Source organism: Pongo pygmaeus, chromosome 23 (assembly GCF_028885625.2).
Source record: "Pongo pygmaeus isolate AG05252 chromosome 23, NHGRI_mPonPyg2-v2.0_pri, whole genome shotgun sequence".
NCBI lineage: Eukaryota > Metazoa > Chordata > Mammalia > Primates > Hominidae > Pongo > Pongo pygmaeus.
Genome location: NC_085931.1, coordinates 44963677 through 44984906, shown reverse-complemented (window position 1 = coordinate 44984906; position 21230 = coordinate 44963677).

The following is a 21230-nucleotide window of genomic DNA, read 5'->3' as shown; positions in this document are numbered from 1 at the left end:
TTGTGCTAGTCTGGAAAAACCTAAATCCTGGTCAACTTCAACACTCATTCTGCTCAGTGCCTGCCCCAGGAAGTTGTATGTGGCTGAGAAAACACACTCAAGGTAGCTGACAGCCCTCTCCTCAAATTCAGATTGAAATTCAGATGGGCCCTAATCCTGCCTGGCTGACCTGCCATATTTTCCCAATCCTGTCTTCCTCTTTTCTGCCAAATGACTTTCCCACATTCCTCCCTCCCCACCCTCAGCTAAGGACCTTTGTCTCATATGTCACATTGTGAGAAGACACCTGTCCTTTGTCAAGGCTTGTCTTGCCTGGATTTTGTATTTAGATATTTCAGTCCCCTGGAATCAAATCAGATCACCGCTAATTTTGTGCTCTTTCCAGCACACATAGCACCACTGGCTCCCTATCAATGTTGAATACAAACACCACGTTTTTAGAAACTGCCCTTTTTCCAAGCACCTTATTAATCCTCAAAGCATTTGTAAGCTTTAAAAAATTTTTGCTAGCGGCATGTGACATGAGGGACAGGCCACAGCTCACGTTCCCCATTTTCCAGACCAGGAAAACTGGGACACTCGGCTGAGTTCCTGGTCCAGCATCATACGGTGAGTCAAGTCAGAGTTGGAGGGTTTTGTCCCCTCTCTAAAACCCACCACCTCTTTGGGACTGTATTCTAACAAAAGGGAATCAAAAAATGCAAAATACAAAGCCTTCTCCCCTGCCCCCCAAATGAGGCTGAATAATGCAGCTGAAAGTTATCTACAAATGTGGCTGGTTTCAAGGCCCAGAATGTAGGATGGGGGCTAGGGGAACTGGGGAGAGGTCAGTGTTTTTATCCAATGAGACTTTTTGAAATAATGAAAATGACCCAGATCTGGGCTGTCTGCAAAGGGCTTTCAGTTCCTCTAGTGGCTCTCAAATACCAGCCAGGCTGAGCATAAGCTGTGAAGAATTACCTGAGCCTATTAAAAATACATATTTCTAGGCCCTAACTGAGACATACTGAATCAGATTCTCCAGGGTTGGATCAGAAAAATCTTTATTTTTTAACACACTCCTTAGCTGTTCCTGATGCTAGGTTTAGGAACCCCTGAGTACTTGTCATTATGAATCTATTTATAGTATATCCTAAAACGGCAAAACTCTCAGGAGCTTAGAGATAATTTAGTCTCTCACCCCTCATTTTACAGATAAGAAAACTGAGTCTCAGAGAGCAGATGTGACCTGTCCAAGTTCCTGGACCCAGAGTAAGTTAACTGTAGTTCATTTAACTTTGAGTTACAGTCCCAGATCTAATTTTGGGATCAAATTGACATCACTGAAATTCACTTGTATGTTCACTTTTAAATGGCTAAAAAGCAGAGTCAGGTTTCTCATTTAGATTCCTCTCTCCGGTAAAGCAAATCATCTGAGTCAAGAATAGGCTTCCTCACACCCCATAGGATTTATAAAGTGACTTCCATCCTGAACAGGAAATGCATCCCACGGGCCTTCTTATTTTCCTGTGTTGGTCTTTGGGTATTTGGCAGAGTTGGTCCCAAGATCAGGTCTCGGGTCTCAGGAACGTTTTGCTCACCATCTGTCATTGTCCCACTCTGTTGAATCCCTGTAACTGGCTTGAGTCTTCCAAACCCTGAGTGCTCAAGTGACCTCCTTAGTCAGACCCTGAAAGGCACTAACCTGCACCAAACGAAATGCAAATACATTCTGCACACACTTTCTCTCTGTGGCAGGTTCGCAGAGGTTGTATGCACTGGTGACACCCTTAAAAAGAAAAACAGGCTGGGCGCAGTGGCTCATGCCTGTAATCCCAACACTTTGGGAGGCCAAGGCAGGCAGATCGCCTGAGGTTGGGAGTTCGAGACCACCCTGACCAACATGGAGAAACTCTGTCTCTACTAAAAATACAAAATTAGCCAGGCGTGGTGGCACATGCCTGTAACCCCAGCTATTTGGGACGCTGAGGCAGGAGAATCGCTTGAACCCAGGAGGCGGAGGTTGCAGTGAGCCGAGATTGCGCCATTGCACTCCAGCCTGGGCAACAAGAGCGAAACTCCATCTCAAAAAAAGAAAAGAAAGGAAGAAAGTAAAACAAAAAAGCACATGCCCCTGGCCCAGGAACAAGAGTCACTGACGGGAGAATAAACATGCCACCATCTCAGTGGGTGACAGATTGGGAGGACAATTACAGCTGGTACTACTGGGAGTCCCTGGCAAGGTCTCTCCCTCCAAGGATTTGTCCCTAGAGTCTTTGCTTGAGCCTGCCGAACCCTGGCTTGTTTATGTTGCTTCTGGCAAGCCGAGTGCTTCCCCAGATAGCCACCTCCTTAGACTGACCCGTCTCCTGGGAGCACTGAGGCCAGCATGGTGCCTGGCACTTGGGCATTCACAAAAATATCTGTTGAACCTTTGAACTGAACTCACCCTTTCTGAAAACCATATGTTTCTTGGGCAGCTTCCAACCTAACAGCTGATGCCGAAGTGAGTTCAATTGAATTTTTATCCAACAAGCATGGAATGCCTGCTGTTTGCTGTAGCTGTATTAAGATCAATGAAATAGAGGCCCTCCTCACCAAAGGCTGCAATCTAGGGGAAAACGCAGACACACATTCACATCATCCCTACATAAAGCAGCCTCTGATAAACGTCACTCAAAGAAGTACAAAGAGGCAGGCGGCACAAAGGGAAGACTCCTGCTTGACTTTCTCCTTTATAGTTTATCCAAACACCTCCTAAACCACTGCAGATTACTTATTGCCTTCTTCCCCCACCCCAAATGGTAAGCTCAAGGGTGGAAATCTTTGTTTCTGTTCACTGATCTTACCAACCACCAGAAGAATTCCTGGCACTTAATAGGTAATTCACAAACATTTCTGATTCATTTTTGAATCAGATAGGATCTAGATTCCAATGCTTTTTGCTGTCTATTAGCTACGTAACCTAGGATCACTTTTTTTTTTTTTCTGGCTTCAATTTCCTCCTCAGAGTCAGGAATACTAGCAGTTGTTGTAAGAATTAAAGTTTATAAAAATGTAGTTCTCAACTGATGGTATTAATGTTGCAATCATCATACTGATCTTAATATTTTTAAAAGGCACAGTATCTTGGGAGAAAGCGTGGTTAATTATGGCTGTGCATGGAGGCTCATGCCTGTAATCCCAGGAGGATCACTTGAGCCCAGGAGTTCAAGACAAACCTAGGCAACATAGTGAGATCCTGTCTCTACAAAAATAAATAAATAAGAAAAAAGAAAGGGCTATTAATTGTAACTGGCACACTGATTCTATTTTTCAAGTATCCATTAGGTTTCTGCCGGCCACAGTAGTAACGGGAAAACCAATTCACGGTGGCTTAAACAAATAGGGATCTATTTTTTTCCCATATAACAAAAAATCTGGAAGTGCCTTCACAATGTCAGGGCTGGTGTCTCTGCAATTCTCTTGATGGGAAAGGATGGCAAACTATGGCCCACAAGCAAATCCAATGCACTGCAAAGAAAGATTATTGTGGAACACAGCCACTCTCTCTTGTTTCCATATTGTCTATGGTTTTTGAACTCCAATAGCAAAATTGAGTATTTGCAACTGAGACTCTATAATGCACATAGCCTAAAATATTGGCTAAAATAGTTATTATTTGTCCTTTATGGAAAAAGTTTTACAACCCCTGTTCTTTATGATTGCTTAATCAATGGTCACACCTCCAAGAGCACATCTGCTTTCAAGACAAGAAGAGTGCTAGCAACTCGGAAGGCAGAGGCAGGAGGATCACATGTGCCCAGAAGTTTGAGGCTGCAGGAGTTTGAGCTATGATGGCATCACTGCACTGCCGCCTGAGTGCAGAGTGAAACCGTATCTCTAAAAAGTAACCTCCCCACACAAAAAAAGACACAAAGAAAGACAAGAAGGAAGAGGTGACATAGCCATATTTGTCTTTCTAATCAGGAAAGCAGAAGCTTTTCCAGAAGGCCCAGCTGACCTCCCTTTTCATCTCATTGGTCAGAACTGGGTCACATGTCCACTTCTTGCTGAAGAGGAGTCTGGGAAAGTAGGAAATGGATTGTTACAATTGGCTAGACCTGACCTGGCCAATAAGGGAGCTACTAGCCACAGGTACCTCTTCAGCTCTTGAAATGTGGTTGGTCCAAATAGAGATGTGCTGTAAGCACAAAATACACATCAGATTTCAAAGACAACACAGAAAACAGAATGTAAACTATTTCATTAATTAGTGAAAGAATCTATTTCAAATGAATTATATGTTAAAATGTTAATATTTTGGATATAATGGGTTAAATAAAATACACTATCAAAATCAATTTCAGCCGGGTGCAGTGGTTCACCCCTGTAATTCCAGCACTTTGGGAAGCTGAGGCAGATGGATCACTTGAGGTCAAGAGTTTGAGACCAGCTTGAGCAAAATGGTAAAACTTCATCTCTGTTAAAAAAAAAAAAAAAAAAAAAAAAAAAATTAGCTGGGCATTGTGGCAGGCAGGCGCCTGTAATCCCGGCTACTCAGGAGGCTAAGGCAGGAGAATTGCTTGGATCCAGGACCCAGGAGGCAAAGGCTGCAATGAGCCAAGATCACACCACTGCCCTCCAGCCTGGGTGACAGAGTGAGACTCTGTCTGAAAAAAAAAAAAAAAAATCAGTTTCACCGGTTCCTACCTACCTACTTTTTCAAAGTGGCTACTAGAAAATTTTAAATTTCATACGTGCCTCACATTTGTGGCTCTCATTATATTTCTATTGGACAGTACTGTACTAGACTAATCATGATCTGTTGCCTGAGGCTGGGAAAATTGCTACCCTCCACTACAGGAACATTCTGTTGGCAAAGAGAAAACGGGAACAGACATTGGATAGTAACTACAGGGTTTGCTGTAATTCATTTATTAAAAAAAGAAAAAGAAAAAGAAATGAGTACCTAGTCCATGCCAAGCACTATGCTAGATGCTTGGAATACAACAGTGAGCAAAACGGATGTGGTCCTTGCCCTCGTGAAATTTAAAAAGTCTTCCCGGAAAAAGTAATATTGGACCTAGACTTTAGAATGGGATGGGTCTTGACAGGCAATGACAGGCAATGTTGGGTGAGATGGGCTGGAGGGCATGGCAGGCTGAGCGAGGGGAAAGGGGAGACATCTGGGGAGTGGAAGGAGGCAGGGTGACGGAGACGGCTTCCACCCAGGCTCACCACCCTCCTCTTCCTGTTCCATCCTAACCCAAGCATATTCATCTTCTCTCTACTTCCCAAACATACCATGTCCTTTTTCACCTTTGAGACATTGCACGTCCCATTCTGCTAACTGGAATGCCCTTCCTCCTCTCTGTCTCCCCCTTAGAGAAAGACTGTTGTACCTTGAGGCTCAGTGAAAGCATCCTCTCTTCTGGGAAAATGTCCTTGGTCCCTGATCCAGAGGTTACGCTCTACTTTCTTTGTGCACTAATAAAAATAATAATAGTAGTATAGCAGTAGTAACCATCTACTGAGCACTTACTATGTATCTGACACTATGCTGAATACTGTATATTAATTAAACTGAGTTTTATGATAACCTTATCAAGTAAATTTTTTTTTTTTTTTTTTGAGACAAAGTCTCGCTCTGCCACCCAGGCTGGAGTGCAGTGGCACAATCTTGGCTCACTGCAAGCTCTGCCTCCCAGGTTCACACCATTCTCCTGCCTCAGCCTCCGAGTAGCTGGGACTACAGGCGCCCACCACCGCACGCGGCTAATTTTTTTGTATTTTTTAGTAGAGACGAGGTTTCACCGTGTTAGCCAGGATGGTCTCGATCTCCTGACCTCGTGATCTGCCCGCCTTGGCCTCCCAAAGTGCTGAGATTACAGGTGTGAGCCACCACGCCCGGCCATCAGGTAAAATTTTTAGCCCATTTTCCAGATGAAGAAAGTTTAGAAAAATTGACAGTTCCATTTCACATGGCCTAAGCTAAAACTTTGAACAGGAAAAAAAAACTTAGGCGGTTGTGAGGAGTGGGAAAAAGGCATTTTAGAGAGGACATGGTGTTTCTCCAATAGGAGAGGCAGATGGAGCAGGGGTGAGACAGGGGAAGAGGGGAAAGAGCAAGCAAAGAGTAAATGGGGAGGAGTCTACATACCCCACAAAGACGTGTGAATTTCACTCGGCAGATAATTGTATGTCAAAGAAAGAATCTACACAGATGAAGGGTATTACTAAATTTGCATGTTGGAGATGGGAGGACATTTAGAAGGTGACCCTTTCCATCCAGACAAAAGATGATGAGTAGAAGAAGAAGGGCAATGGCAGCAGGAATGGAGATTTGTGAGGGCTTTAGGAGTGCTCTTGGCAGTCTGGTGAATAATCTGCACATTACATTGGGAAGATGAGATTTACTCCCCAGCTTCCAACAGGGCTGTATCACTCATCTCAGTTAACCCCACATCACCCTTCAATTAGGTGCTTGCATTCTTGTTTTACAGATGAGAACACTGAGCCCCAGACAGGATACGTGGCCTGCTTAAGGTCACACCAAGAATATCACAGCAACAGAGTGTGCCTGGCCTTTCCAAAGCCCAAGATCTTGCCACAATTCCATACTGCCTCTAATCGAAAACCGGGACCTGATTCTCTATCCTCAGCAGTTCTTGTTCGTCAGACATTAAATATGGGATGACTTGCTGATCTATCAAGTATTTAAAAGCTTCACTCATCTGCAAAGCATTTTACACTCCTGGGTCTTCACATGACTTTCATTTTATTTCCATTTGGGCAAATACCATGCTGCAGATGGATAATAGGACCTCCATGTACTGCACTCATGCCTCTAATGGTAAAAAGAAGTTACTTACCTTTCCTGACCTTGAGCGCCACCCCCACTCCACCCATCCTCCTCCTATTCATCTCCCTCCTTCTCTACCTCAGTCTGTACGGAAGGAATCCCTCCAGAAGGCCACAGAATCTTTCACAAAGTAGGATGTATTGGGAATGTTGTACCTTGGTTCTACTTTAGGGAAGGGTAAAATTTTATTAAAAAAAAAAAAAAGACTAGGCCGGGCGCGATGGCTCACGCCTGTAATCTCAGCACTTTGGGAGGCCAAGGCAGGTGGATCACGAGGTCGGGAGATCGAGACCATCCTGGCTAACACGGTGAAACCCGTCTCTACTAAAAATACAAAAAAATTAGCCAGGTGTGGTGGCAGGCACCTGTAGTCCCAGCTACTCGGGAAGCTGAGGCAGGAGAATGGCGTGAACCCAGGAGGTGGAGCTTGCAGTAAGCCAAGATCGTGCCACTGCACTCCAGCCTGGGTGACAAAAAAATAAAAAAGACTAAATTAAATGAATGTACCCCCAAAAGCCTTGGATTTAAACTCAGTTACAGCATTTTTCACCTTCTAATTGGCTTTTGAGTCAGCTGCAGAATGTGGTGCCTCTCACTCTATGGTAGGTGCTTTGTGGTCAGAGCCAGAGTCTTCCCCATCTTGGTATCCACAAAGTTGTCCTCACCCAGTGCCTGGGCAAGTAACTAATGCCTTCGATGTCCACTTTCCTCATCTCAGAATGGGAAGAACAATGCCCAACCAAGCAGGTTGATGTCATTAAATGAGACAAGCATGTGCCCAGCAGATAGAAGCTACTTGATGAATTTTAATTTTCTTAGTTTTTTTGTTTGGTGGTGGTGGGAGACAAGGTCTCTCTCTGTTGCCCAGGCTGTAGTTCAGTGTCATGACCATAGCTCACTGTAACCTCAAACTCCTAGGCTCAAGCAATCCTCCTGCCTCAGCCTCCCAAGTACCTAGGCTTACAGGCACATGTCAGAGGGTCTTACTACGTTGCCCAGGCTGGTATCAGACTCCTGGACTTAAGTGATACTCCCTCCTTAGACTCTCAAACTGAATTTTCTTAGTTCTTAAAAGAATGTGGGAAAAATTAAATACAAGAAGGATAGCTTTATAGTTAAATAAGTTTTACCTGTGTGTTGTGCAAGACTAGCCTTTTTTTTCTTCTGTAAAGGCATTTCACACTTATTCTAAGTATAATTTGTTTATAAAAATATACTTAGTACCTATGGTAGTCTTACCACAATGCCAGTGATTATTGCAAGGATGGGAAGGAGAAGGCAATACATATGATAGAAGGAAAAGAGGGACTAACACTTATTGAATAACTACTAATTGTCAGACATTGTTAAGAGCTGAATTTTGCCCCCATCTCAATTCATATGTTGAAGCCCCAACTATCGCGGGATCTGGCCAGCAGCCCGCAATGCAGTGGGGCTCTTTCTTTGTTTCCAAGTGGATCGGCAGGTCGAGAAATAATAGACACATACAAGATAGTGAAAGCTGGGTCCATGGGGGTCACCGCCTTCTGGTCCCATGGTGCCGCCAATGCACTGGATATATCAGCATTTATTATTAAGTTTAGTGAGGGCGGGGGTAGGTTAGTGAGGGATTTAGGGTCATTTGATTATGAGGTGAGATGATCACACGGGGATGAAGTAATTCTTTATTATTATTATTATTATTATTATTATACTTTAGGTTTTATGGTACATGTGCGCAATGTGCAGGTAAGTTACATATGTATACATGTGCCATGCTGGTGTGCTGCACCCACTAACTCGTCATCTGGCATTAGGTATATCTCCCAATGCTATCCCTCCCCCCTCCCCCCACCCCACAACAGTCCCCGAAGTGTGATGTTCTCCTTCCTGTGTCCATGTGTTCTCATTGTTCAATTCCCACCTATGAGTGAGAATATGCGGTGTTTGGTTTTTTGTTCTTGCGATAGTTTACTGAGAATGATGATTTCCAATTTCATCCATGTCCCTACAAAGGACATGAACTCATCATTTTTTATGGCTGCATAGTATTCCATGGTGTATATGTGCCACATTTTCTTAATCCAGTCTATCATTGTTGGACATTTGGGTTGGTTCCAAGTCTTTGCTATTGTGAATAATGCGGCAATAAACATACGTGTGCATGTGTCTTTATAGCAGCATGATTTATAGTCCTTTGGGTAATTCTTTAACATAATATCTATACAACAACCCCCAGTACCACAGAACGTGAATGTACTTAGAGACAAAGTCTTTAAAGAGGTGATTACAGTAAAACGAGGTCAAATGGGTGAATCCTAATCCAATATGATGGTGTCCTTATAAGAAGAGGAGATGAGGACACAGACGTGCACAAAGGGAAGACCATGTGGGCATGCCACAGAGAAGACAGCCACCTGCAAGCCATGGAGAGAGGCCTCAGAAGAAACGACCCTGCTGGGCTACATGCCGTGGCTCATGCCTGTAATCCCAGCACTTTGGGAGGCAGAGACGGGAGGATTACCTGAGGTCAGGAGTTCAAGACCAGCCTGGCCAACGTGGCAAAACCCCGTCTCTACTAAAAATACAAAAATTAGATGGGTGTGGTGGTGCATGCCTGTAATCCCAGCTACTCAGGAGGCTGAGGCAGGAGAATCACTTAAACATGGGAGGCGGAGGTTGTGGTGAGCCAAGACTGTGCCATTGCACTCCAGCCTGGGCAACAGAGTGAGACTCTGTCTCAAAAAAAAAAAAAAAAATATATATATATATATATATATATAGGAGAAATAACAGTAAAATGAAAAAGAGAAAGAAACATTTCTCACAGCTAAAGAAAGATGCGTGGCTTCCGATTTAAAGGGCACACGAATGCTGAACAGTCTGAATGAGAAAGACATTATTTTGACCTTGTAATTGTGGGTACCTGGCACAAGAGGGACTCAGAGGTAACTGGGTTCCCACCTTTACCCTTCACATTTGATGCTAGGCACATCAAATGGAGGTAGCTTCCTTTCTCTCCCATCTTCAACGGGACTTCTCTCTGTTATCTAAGATGAAATAAAAGCATTCATTTAGAATTCATCTTTGATTCTGGGCCAATATTTGTGGTGTATGGAATTGGAAGTGTCCATTTCAGAAGAGGGTTGTGGTGTAATTAGAGTTTATTAGTCTCTACAGTGTGTGTTCATCAGAAGTTCATCCAGTTTGACATAGTGTTGGCCTGTGACAGTCTAAAGTTTTAATCTCTGCCAAGTTACAGGGGAAACCATGATAAGGAACCATTTTGAGATTTTTTAATTGCAGATAAAACATACAAAATGTTTTTTGAAATCTCATGTAACAATCTGTTTGGATAATATTATTGGAGATGTTGACATTTAAGTGAGAAAATTATTGTGCATAAAGTGAAGCAGAATGAAGATGGTAAGAATCTCTGAGCAGATAGCAAAAATAAAAAGCTGCATAAACCAGTTGATTTTTAAAATTAGCACAGCTTTAATCTGAGATGCAAGATATCAATTTTGTAAGTATTATTCAGGGCTGGCACTTGGTGAGGTCGTACGTCTCTGGAGGAGTAAACAGTTCATGGGATTATTTTGTTAATCAACTCTGAGGAGAGAGATTTGGACAAAAACACTTTACTTAGTAAATGAAACATATTTAATTTCCTGTCTCATTCTTTGTCAGTTTGTCATTAGAGGAACCCATATCAAGACTTATAGCAACAGCTTTCCATCAATAATTGTTTGACAGTTACTATGCTACTAGGTGCACCTTTCAAATTTATAATTAGGAAGACTTGGCAGATGAGACATATTGATCAATAACATAGTCAATTTTCTATTATGGAAATAAATTGATATTTCCACTGTAAAAACATTTCTTTCAGTACCTCAGAACAACACTATTTGTTTCCAGCAAGAAGGTAACTAAGAGGAGGCATAAATGTTTGACAAATTATAGTAGGCATTTACCAATTCTTTCAACTACATTCCATTTTCAATATTCCTAGGAGATATCAGGGCTTAGCAACTTTCTTACGGGAAATTATTCTCAGATTTTTGTCTTCAGTGGAGAGAACTGGATCCAATACTTCTCATATAGTTCATCCTATCAGGATCAACATTATCAGAGATGGAATTGGCATTGATGGAGAAGTAATACAATGGAATGAGCATAGTTTGAAGAACCAGACAGATATAGACACAGGTCTTGGCTTTGAACTTGAAGACATTGCTAATTCTCTCTGAACCTTAGCTTCCTTGCCTATAAATTGGAATCAACTCAATCTAGATTCAAATTCTGACCCTTTTACTTATATTAGCAAGGTGAACCTAATCAGTTTACTAGGCCTCTCTTAGCTTTGCTTTCCTCAATGAACTGTGGTGAGAGTGAAACAAAATACATATATAAATATCACAGCACCAAGGGCATGCCTAACAAATTTTAGTTCCTCTCCCCTTCCCTATGCTATGTTATCTGAGTAATGTACAAACAACGCGCCAAGGTACAGAAATTTGAGGCACAGTTGTGCAAAGCATTCAGTCTTTTCAGATGTCATTTCTTCTAAGAAGGTGAATTTATATCCAAATATGAAATCACATTAATGTACCAGCTTTGTTATCCATTGTTCATGGCATCTAAATAAGCAAATCAATCTCATATCTTTGTTGAGAAGCAATTATACACAAGGTATGAGAGCAGATGATATGAAGACCATGTCATGACCGCCAATCTCAAGAAGGTTAAATCCAGCAGGGAAGTCTCTGCTCAGTCCAAGAACAAACATAGTTATGACAATGACACTAATGTCTCCCAGGGTGAAGGGGAGCCCAGACTCTCAGGATCTCAGGAATTTTCACCAGTAGCTAACTTCTGCTGAAATATATCAGATCTTCTGTGTTTGGAGTCTCCTGGCTCCTGGGGTATGCCTTTCCCACTATGAATCTAGTCTGCTTGAGAAGGGGGAATGAGTCAGTCCTGCTCTAATTACTGACAGTGTTATCATCGGCACAGTCTACCTCAAGTTGAGATATTATCTACTCTCTCCATTGCAGCCACTTCAATATTGAAGAATGCTCTGAATCAGAATCAAACCTGGCCACTGCCTTGGGACTTGGGTCTTGGAAACCATCTCACGATGGTCAGGATGGACAATGGTACCATTTATAAGGAAGATGAGAAGAAAAAAAATTTAAAAATCCTTGTTTGGGAAGAGAATGAGAATGGAACGTCAAGAGTTCTATTTTGAATATGTTAAGTTTTACATTCCCACTCAACACCTGTGTGGAGATGTCTAGTAGAATGTTAGATATGTGAGTCAGGAACTCAAAGGAGATGGCTGAAATAGTGAACTGATGTTATAAATTGGAGAACTATTATTACATGGAGCTAAGTAGAGCCATGAAATTATTATAGCTCTCCAGAGGCAAGAATGTAGAGAAAGAAAATAAACCAACCCTAGGGAAGATCTCCTGAGGATATGGCACTGAAGAATGAACAAGATTTGGATGAATAAAAAGAGAGGAATACCTTCAGGTAGTTCAGCGTATGAACAAAGAGCCTGGAGAGCACATTATGGTGTCTTGTTTGGGGCTACTAAAGATACTAACTAACTGAGTTTTTAAACAGTGTCCTATGGAACCCTGGGGTTCCCCAGACCTACTGGGGGCTACTATTTTGGGTCTAAAGAGAGGTCAGCCATGTGGGTCTCTAGTCTCCCATCCCGGCTTCAAACATAACTACTTATTTCTAGTCTCTTTTATGATTTTTCATATAATATTGTCTGTAAAGAGAGAAATTCAATGCTTCTTAAAAATTATATTTTTTTGTTTTTTGTTTCTAGTTGACACATAATAATTGTACATATTATGGAGGACAGTGTGATGTTTTGATACATGTATACATTGTGTACAAATTAAATCAGGGTTTTAGCATACCCATCACCTTACACATTTATTATTTCTTTGTGGTGAGAACATTCAAATTTTGGCCTTCTAGCGACTTGAAATATACAATCCAATATTGTTAACCATAGTCAACAATAGAACACCAGAACTTATTTCTCCTATTTAACTGTAACTTTGTATCTGTTAACCAGTCTCTCTCTACTGCCCTCTTACCCTTCCCAGCCTCTAGTATCCACTATTCTACCCTCAACTTATACAAAATCAATGTAATGTTTAGATTCCACATATGAGTGAAATAGTGTGGTATTTGTCTTTCTGTGCCTGGCTTATTTTCCCTAACATAATGTCCTCCAGGTTCATCCATATTGCTCCAAATGACAGGATTTCATTCTTTTGTTGTGACTGAATAGTATTCCATTGTACATATGGATATATATACAAATATATATATATGTATACATACTTGGATATATACATATATCACATTTTCCTTATCCATTCATCTGTAGTCAGACATTTAAGTTGATTCCATATCTTGGCTATTGTAAACAGTGCTGCAATAGACATGGGGGTGCAGATATCTCTTCGGCACACTGATTTCATTTCCTTTGGCTATACACCCAGTAGTAGGATTGCTGGATCATATGGTAGTTCTATTTTTAATTTTTTGAGTAGCCTCCATACTGTTTTGCATAATTGCTTTGCCATTTTCCTTTCCACCAACAGTGTATAAGAGTTTCTTTCTCCACATCCATGCTGGCATTTGTGTGTGTGTGTCTTTTGATAATAGACATTCTAACTAGAATGAGATGGTATCTTGTTGCACTTTTGATTTGCAGTTCCCTGGTGCTTAGTGATGTTGAACATTTTCTCGTATATCTGTTGGCCATTTGTATGTCTTCTTTTGAGAAATGTCTAAACAGGTCTTTTGCCCATTTTTAAAACAGATTTTTTGTTTTTTTGCTATTGAGTTGTTTGAGTTTCTTATATATCCTAGATATTAACACCTTGTCAGATGCATAGTTTGCATTATTTTCTCCCATTCCATAGATTGTCTTTTCATTCTGTTGCTTGTTTCCTTTGCTGTGCAGAAGCGTTTAGTTTGATGTAATCCCATTTGTGTATGTTTGCTTTTGTTGTCTGTGCTTTTGAGGTCCTATCCAAAAAACCCTTGCCCAAATCATTGATGAAGTCTATGTTTCTTTCTAGTAGTTTCATAGTTTTGGGTCTCACACTTAAGTTTTTAATTCATTTTGATTTGATTTTTGCATATGGTTAGAGATAGGGGGTCTAGCTTTATTCTTCTGCATGTGAATATCCAGTTTTCCCAGACACTTTATTGAAAAGATGTCCTTTCTCTATTGTGTGTTCTTGAAACTTTTGTTTCAAATCAGTTGGTTGTATGTGCAGGGATTTATTTTGGTGTTCCCTACTCTGTTTCATTGATCTATGTGTCTGTTTTTATGCCAGTACCATGCTATTTTGATTATTATAGCTTTGCAGCATATTCAGAAGTCAGGTAATTTGATGCCTCTAGCTTTGGTCTTTCTTCTCAAGATTGCTTTGGCTATTAAGGGTCTTTTGTGATGCCATACAAATTTTAGGATTGTTTTTTCTGTTTCTGTGAAGAATGTCATTTTTATAGATATTGCTGGGTACTATGACATTTTAACAATATCAATTCTTCCAAGTCATGAGCATGGAATATCTTCTCATTTATTTAATGCTTTTAAAAGAAGTAGGTTTTCTTATAATATCACAGGTCCAGGAGTACCAAGAAATGTCTTGTCTTCTAGATTCTGGCACTTATGTCTGTGTGACTTTGATCAAGTTTGCTCTGATATAAAATGAGGCTACTAGCCTTTCCAACTTAGTCAATTAGCTGAGAGAATTAAATAAGAAAATTTGTAAAAGTAATTAACAGAGTGTCTGACATCTAGTAGGTTCTCAACCCTTGCTGGTTTCTTTCCTTTCTTGAATGAGTGCTGACCTGGAAAAATTAATCCCAAGAACATCAGTTTCTAGATTGTCTAGCATTGCTAGCCTGATTCCCAAGCCTTTTCATCTCCTTGGGGGTCTTTTTTTCTACTCCCAATCTCAGCAACATACACACACACGCTCATACACAGGCACCTATACACAATTTTATTTTCTTCCTGTTGCCAACAATGTCAAGTTTTCACTTTATTACAGCCTCACCTGTTCAGGCTCCCTCTCACACCCACGAATTCCTACATGGCAGTCCTGCTGGACCAATGTCTCCCCAGGGCCCAGTGAGCTCCCTGGTGCTCCGCACAGCTACCTGGTCCTGTCTGGGAACCTGCTGCAGGGAGGAAACTGCCCAATGGCCCTGCTCCTCTTAGGGGCTGGGCTTGAATGGGAGGCCTTGAGAGTCCATGAACTCACTTTATCCCACTCAGAGCCAGAACTGAAGATGTCTGGGGGGAGAGCTAGGTGCCTGGAGAATGTAAAGAGAGATATTTTAGATATTCGGGACTTCTTGGGTTTTTTTTCTGAGACAGAATGTCACTCTGTTGCTCAGACTGGAGTGCAATGGTGTAATCATGGCTCACTGCAACCTCAAAGTCCTGAGCTCAAGCGATCCTCCCACTTCAGCCTCCTGAGTAGCTAGGACTACAGGCCTGAGCCACCACACGCAGCTGATTTTTAAATTTTTGTAGAGACAGGGTCTTCCTGTGTTGCCCATGCTGGTCTTGAACTCCGGGCCTCAAGTCATCCTCCTGCCTCAGCCTCCCAAAGTGCTGGGATTACAAACATGAGCCACTACTCCTGGCTGACGAGAGAGACATTTTAAAGGTCTCTTTAAATGATGGAAAAGTCATAAATTTCTGCTTTCCTCCCTGGGCCAGATTGTATTTTCCAAAGACGGCAGCACCATTTCCATCCCTCAGGCTCTTCTACAATGTGACCCCGACATTCCTCCATCAAGAGGTTGGATCCATTTCTCCTCCTTTTGAAATCTGAGCTGATTGTAGGACTTCCTTGTAACCAGCACAATGCAGCAGAAGTGCTCTGTGACTTCCAGTACTGGGTAAGAAAAGGCCAGGCAGCTCCCACCTGGTTTTCATGGAATGCTCCCTCTGGGGACACTCCCTCTCGGAAATGAGCCTTCATGCCACGTGGAGAGCCCACATAGGGGGCTCTGTTGACAGACCCAGCTGTGCACAGCCTCTGAGTCATCCCAGCCCAAGGACCAGATGATAACATGTGAGTGAAGGAGCCTCCAGATGACTCCAGCTCTCAGTTGTCTGAGTGTCCTCAAGTGAAGCCCCAAACATTGTGGAACAGAGACAAACCATCTCCTTTGTTCCCTGCATGAATTCCCAACCCACATAATCTGTGAGCTTAACAAAATGGGCATTGTTTTACACCACTCAACGTGGGGTGGTTTGTTACACAACATTAGTGACTCCAACACTCCCCCAATGCATAAAATAAGTAAGCATATACACACACACACACACACACACACACACGTGCACACACACACGCATCTTCACTCCTGGTGGAGAATGGGACAAACGTTAAAGAAGAAAGATCAACTCACCAGCTCTCTCTACATCCCAGTTTCTTCATCCATCAGGTGATAGGGAAAAAACACTCTGTGCTCCCAAAGGCCCTCCCTGCTCTAACACCCTGCCTCTGTGATCTTCCCCCGCTTCCCTTCAGTTAAGCCTGGTTGAAACCCTTCGTTTTCTCTGAGGTTGACATTGCTGACAACTTCCCTGGACTAGTTGTACTTTAGAAAGCCTCGGAGCCTAAAGGGAAAGGAACAAAGCTTTGATGGTGGAATTTCAGAACCAGTGGATTTTTATTTTTTTTTCAAGAGATGGGGAGAAGTGGTTATCTTACGTCTTGAAATTAATAGTATCGATGTATCATTATTATATAAATGAATTCTATGATATACAGTGGTTGTTATTGTACACGGAGTGTTACCACGTGTTGACACTCACTTAGGGCTAAGTATTCTTCTACGTATTGAACATGTATTATCCTATTTAAACCTCACAGCAAGAAATTCCCTCACCCCCTCATGAGCGGTACCTGCCCTGGCACCACGTTAGGGAATATAAAATGTCTGTCACGTGGAGATGTGAAGATGCCTGAGAATTCTGCACAGAATGTTGGTTTTAAAATTTGCTGCAGCAAAACACGTTCTATACTCTGAATTGAGGTGTTCTCCTGACAAAATTGGATCGTATTAATTTCTTCATTTGCAGGGGAACTATGTTAATGCAGAGGGCTTTCAATTTTCCTCCCATAATTTTCGTTTAAAAATCTTTGATGTCCGCTCCCACTTACTGGTGAAGAAAATCAGTTCTAGCTCAAAGGGAAAGCAAATGTTACAGTAATTATGAGAATGAACTCGAGTTGGACCTAGGTACCAAAACATGAACAAAATGAATCTGCCATTTACTGGGGCGAGACCTTGGACTTGTCACTTAACTGTTCCAATGCTTAATCCTGTTGTCCGTAATGTGGGGTAATTATAGCTCCTCTCTTACAGGGTTGCCTTGGCATTGAGGAGATTATGTATTCAGCATAATGCCTAACACATGTAAATAGTTCATAAAAGTTTGCTGCTTTTGGCCAGGCACGGTGGCTCACGCCTATAATCCCAGCACTTTGGGAGGCCGAGGCAGGCGGATCACAAGGTCAGGAGATCGAGACCATCCTGGCTAACACTGTGAAACCCCGTCTCTACTAAAAACACAAAAAATTAGCCGGGTGTGGTGGCAGGCACCTGTAGACCCAGCTACTCGGGAGGCTGAGGCAGGAGAATGGCGTGAACCTGGGAGGTGGACCTTGCAGTGAGCCGAGATCGTGCCACTGCACTCCAGCCTGGGCGACAGAGCAAGAAAAAAAAAAAAAAAGTTTGCTGCATTTACTAATAATCCACTCCTACATCATGGTAGGCAAATTCAAGAGAGATGGCAATTTCCAAAGTAATTTTGACCTGCTAGAGGAATTTTTAGAAAAAAGGAAAATTGTGTGTGCATGCATGAACATCTGAGTTTTGCAAGCTAGATAACTTCTTCCAGTAATACTTCCATATTGTTCATTAACTTTCCACTTTTCTTTTCTGATATAAAAATACCCTGCAGAAAAGTAATACACTGATTGGGAAAAAACATTTGGAGAACAAAAATAAATTCTAATCCTTAGATAAGTTACTTATCTTCTCTAAACCTTGGTGCAGACATATATAAAGTGCTCAATAAATGTTTGGTGAAGAAAATTCTAAAAATTATTATACTAATATCTTTTTCATTTTAGGATTAAATGAGATATAAAATGAAGGTACTATTCACAGTTACTAGTTGGCAAATGTTAGTTTTCTTTATTTTTCTCTGAGCAGCAAAGTAAGACTCCATCTCTACAAAAAAAAAAGAAACTCCAAATTTGATCAGTTCTGTTCATTCCTGATGAATTTTAGTTCTCTGTTTATCATACAGATAACAGTGTTTTAGCTCTCAGAGAAACTGAACAGGCTGCACAGGAATTAACCTAAGAGGTAGCTGTGTCTGCTTTTATCACTGAGACACACACACACACACACACACACACATACACACACACACACACAGCCCTTGAATATAGTGTCTCATAACCATGAAGTCTGAGATGGTCTTGGAATCATTAGACTCCCTTCCTCTGGAGATAAATTTAGATATCCATATCTTCCTGAAAGAAAATCATTTGTTTCATCTTTAAAATTAAGGAAAGAGGATGAAGATTCCAGTGGTTCTTTTTTAATGCTCAGCAATTTCTACTCTTCCACTTAGAAGCAACTAAATTCCCATCACATGACTCACCTTCCTGGCATAAATCAGGTGATCAGTCTAAAAGCCCCAGTCTGTCAGCCATTTCCTAGGTAACCAACCCCAAGTGACTTTAATGGATGGCCCATAACAGACAGAAATCAGCCAGAGATAGGAAAAACCTGTTGTTTTGAGCGTTTTCTCAATACTTTTAAATAATTAAAAACACCATCAAGAAGCTAATCCATAGAAAAAATGATATATAAAATATGATTGCATGGTGCTTTTCTGCCTTCATTAATTCATTCTAGATGGGAAAGAACCATTTATTCCGAGCTTTACTTGTCCTAGAAGAAATTTCTTCCAACCTTTGATGTGAAGTTAGAATTATCAAACCAGATCTTGTTAAAGGAGTGAGTTTCAAATGAGCCTGAGTTAATTATTTGTAGAAGTAGTGACCTCTAAGTTTCCTTTTAATCTGAAAAGTTAAACTAACTCTTTTGGGGGTGCACATTGGCTCGAATTTAGTAACTCAAGTAAGTTTAAAGGTTAGGGTCATCCATTAGGGAATCAGTCCTCAGTGACTCTTTGGTCCAATAATTATCAGTTGCATGACTTTTGGAAAGGATACATAATCTTTCTGAGACCCTATGTATTCATCTGTAAATAAGAATAATAAAAATTAGTTGTATCCTGTCGCAGTGCTGGGAATCAGGAAATTCAGATAAAGCACAGAATACAATACCAGCCGCATAGTAAACACTTAATAAAGGTTAGAAAAAAGTGAACAAAAGAATAATCATCTTCTTATATGTAAATACTTACTAAATGTCAGACACCAGACTAAAATACTTACACACACGAAAATGCTAGAGCTATAAGAATTAAATGGCTCCTGAATTGAAAGAAAGAAAATAATTAACCCGAGAATATTGGCAGCAGCATCATAAACAGCAAACATACCTTGAGCACCCTCGATTAATAAAACAGTGGAGTAGAAGGAGACAGCATGGGCTTTAGAAAAAGAGAGAAGCACATTTAGATCCTCCTTCTCTCTTACGAGCCATGTGGCCATTACTAAAGTAAATTAAGACAAAGAATAGGCCAGAAGAATCCCTGGGCAGAAAAAGCCAGTTAGGCCTCATAAGTGACCTTAACCTTGCTTGATTTGCAAACATAAGCAAAACTTAACTTCGAGCTATTTCTTTTGCCTGCCTTTATTAAGTAAAACCAGAACTTCAGCTCAACTAACCAGAAGCAGCCAATGATTATAATTAGATGACTAGGAACTTTTTAGGGAGATAGACCAAATAAGGCAACTTTATAACCAATTAAATATTTTCTTTCTATTATTTCTGCATTCACTCTACAAAAGCCTCTTTTGGTTCAGGGCATCCTGATTCATGAACTGCTTTTTGCTCAAATAAACTCTTTTTTAAAAAAAAAAAAAAGTTATTATGGGCCAGGCACGATGTCTCACACCTGTAATCCTAGCACTTTGGGAAGCCAAGGAGGGCTGAATCACCTGAGGTCAGGGGTTCGAGACCAGCCTGGCCAACATGGTGAAACTTCATCTCTACTAAAAACATAAAAATTAGCTGGGCGTGGTGGTGGGTGCCTGTAATTCCAGCTACTCGGGAGGCTAAGACAGGAGAATCGCTTGGACCTAAGAGGCAGAGGTTGCAGTGAGCTACGATTGCACAATTGCATTCCAGCCTGGCCAACAGAGCAAGACTCCATCTCAAAAAAAAAAAAAAAAAAAGATATTGTGTCTCTGTTTACCTTTTAACACCATAGAAAAGCAACCTGCCCTCTCATCTTCAAAATGAGTAAGTCCATCAGAGCTCACAGTTGCTATCAACATAAATGATTCAGCAATGTTAACCAAAAAAGCAATTCATTAGAAGTACAATGGATGCTTACAGGGTCAATGGGAAACTGGAAGAAGAACAGTTTGGAAAACTGGTAAAGGTTTGCAAAGACATCAGAGGGTTAGGTGGAAAGAACCATTGAAAAACCACATAGCAGCTGCTGGCATGAATACCACCTCCAACTGGCCCTATGTTCTTGGGTTCCTGGCTCAAAATTCGAGGTTCTCAGTTGTGACTGCTATGTCACTCACAAGCTGCTGCTGTCTCTGCCAGGATAAAGGAGGCCTCTTCAGTCTCCATCATTAGAGATAGATATTACCTCCACCATGACCGTACTGTTGAGCTATTCCAGAAATGTGCAGTTGGGTACCCAAATGGCAAATGCCCACTCTGATAGGAATAATGTTACTAAATCTTTGTTGTGAGAACAAAGGAACTAAGATCTTTGAAATAGATCACAATGCCCAGCATATAGTTGGCACCCAAGTGGAACTGTTAAATTGGAAGCTATTATTATTAGATGTTGAAAGTATATCCTCTGGAACAAAACAAACTTTAATCGACCACTTTTATTCTGTGCCTTGTTCTATGCTAGGCTGAGGATACACTAGTGATAATATAAGTTAATATGGTAATACATCTCCTCACTGTGTAATGAGGATGGCAAATGAGTGAATAATAATAATAACTAGAAATACCTGTGATGAGGACTATAGGTTCTGGGTAGGTGTAAAGTGCTCTGGATGTAAGGAGAAACTATTCATTCTCTCTGTGTATCTGGAGGAAATGGAAAGGAAAAGGAATTCCTCACTGAAATGGTGGCATTTGAGTCTGGAAGACATTCTTTTCTCCAACTATC